We start from the raw sequence: 2254 nt of genomic DNA on the forward strand, positions 1-2254 counted from the left end.
TAGCATTCACATTTTGTTCCTAATCTTTCATGTGTTTTTCTATGTAATATACCCACTTATCTTAATTATGCCTCTTTCAGTCCCACTTTCAATGTGGCGGCCCTAGCATCAAGGGCGCCGCACACTTCCATAACAGCCAAGATTCCCATTCTCCTCTCTCCCGGCCTATCTTTTTGCACAGCCTATAATAATCACTTTTATATAATCAATCCTTGTCTATTTGTAACTGCTTAATTTCACATGCGATCCACATCTTTATTGTAATTCAGCATAATCTCGCCCTCTGCAGCCGCTATTCTAATATGGTGATTATATCATCTAAGGTACCGCCCCAAAGCTATGACAATGTTAATCAAGATCCCCGGCTTTTCTCCCTGCCTACGTCTCTAGTTTTTATTGGATAGATTGTGCCGTAGACGGACGGGTCACAGTGGAAGCAATCTCACTTCCGTCTGTGAGGCTTTTGGGCACCACCTCCCTGTACCATTAACCAGCAGTGATTGGCCTTCATCTCTATCCAAGGGACTTTTAAACCCCTCTGCTTTACCAGCCCTTCAGGGCCAGGTAGTGAACAAGCCCATACGTGCGAAACACGTCATCCTACTGCGGGACCGTTGGCACCAGCCTTCAATTTACTATGATGCTGCAACACCTATCTCTTGACTTTCCAGTCCTGGGGATCGTAAGCTTTATCTGTCCTCAGGTCATATATATTAGATATTTGTTTATTGCACATGTACACTTATGCCTACTTGCACATACTGTATATTTATATGTTCTACATTATGTCCTGGACAGACATTTTCTAATTTAAATCAATTGCTCAAACTGTCTGAAAGATTGTTTAACTTGGACTTGAGAGTGTTATATGGTCTCAATTATTATTTGACCACCTTTACCCAGTTATATCTAGAATACTCTAGCAATAAATATTGGATATGTAGTGCAAAATATTGGGGTGACCTTTCTTCTACCTGATTAATGAAACAGTACTGCCTGATAAATTGACAATACTATAGTCTCCGGTCACTCCACTTAAATCCATTACATCTCAGCCCATCTCAGGACAATATTATTTTTTGCACCTATATATTTTTCCTTAAGAAGATCAGGTGTCTCACAATTTTTGTGCATAAATTGCTTTTGGTGCCATAGTATAAGATCACTTACATTGACTCATAAATTGGCGTGTTATTTGTTGCCCTTTGTCTAAAGTAGAAAGCAGATCCACATACTATATTCTTCTAAAAATACTCTCCTCTAAATTTCTTATATAGGTGCACTCTCATTGGTGTGCAATTCACATACTCCCTCTACTATCATACCACACTGCCAATGCCCAATCTCGTCCGATCTTGGAAGCTAAACAGTGTTGGGCTGGGTTAGTACTTGGAGAGGAGACCTTCTACGAATACCCTGTGTTGTAGAGCAGGAGTCAATTTCCTTAGATATGTGATATGTGACACCAACAGCAGTATCACCATTGATCTCTTTTCTCATCAGTCTGGTCTTTCACACTGCATATAAGCATCTAGGCTATATCAACAGATTTATTAGTAGTCATTATTTGCTTGCTTATTCTTATTGCTGGTGACTAGCAGTGTTTATGGTATTGACCTAATTCATTGGTCCTATTTACACATACCTTTCACTACTTTGACCACTCTTTTGTCCCATTATTATAGAATTTCTATACTGGTCAGGGGGAAATGGGTGTAAGACAATTATTTGTCTACAACCATTCTAATCACGTCATGTGAGAAAAAAAAAACTCAAAATTTTAATATTTTTCGTATTTCTCTTTATTTTTGGATCGCCTGTTAGGTATATTGTATTTCTATTTTAAATGACTTAATAAAATTGATGTTCTAATATTTTTCTTTGCATATCTAACAGAATTTTCCATTACTGATTAAGAGTGCGCCCACACAAGAGTCTTCTTTCTCTCCCTCTACTAGTACAATCATTAGATCCGATAAGGACGTTTCTGGTAGGAGCCTCTGAAAGAGATCTGTAACGAAATTGTACAGATCAGTATTTGTGACAAAATCAGGAATATCCCTTATCTTTAAATTGTTTCTTCTTGAGCGATCTTCTAAGTCTATCTTTCTCAAGGACAGAAGCTAATTCCTACTGCAGGGAATCATGGGTGGAAATTAAGTCATTATATGATGCAATTAGCTCAGCCATTTTGTTTTCTATATGATCTGTTCTGGTGCCAATTTCAGAGATGTCAGAGTGTAGAGCTTGGATA

At 38.2% G+C, this 2254-nt stretch overlaps 1 pseudogene; it reads left to right on the forward strand.

The window, feature by feature from the left end:
- Positions 1-1311: 1311 nt before the first annotated feature.
- Positions 1312-1430, forward strand: LOC134947074 (5S ribosomal RNA; annotated as a pseudogene).
- The last annotated feature ends 824 nt before the right edge of the window (positions 1431-2254 follow it).

This window comes from Pseudophryne corroboree, chromosome 7, assembly GCF_028390025.1.
Source record: "Pseudophryne corroboree isolate aPseCor3 chromosome 7, aPseCor3.hap2, whole genome shotgun sequence".
Classification (NCBI taxonomy): Eukaryota; Metazoa; Chordata; class Amphibia; order Anura; family Myobatrachidae; genus Pseudophryne; species Pseudophryne corroboree.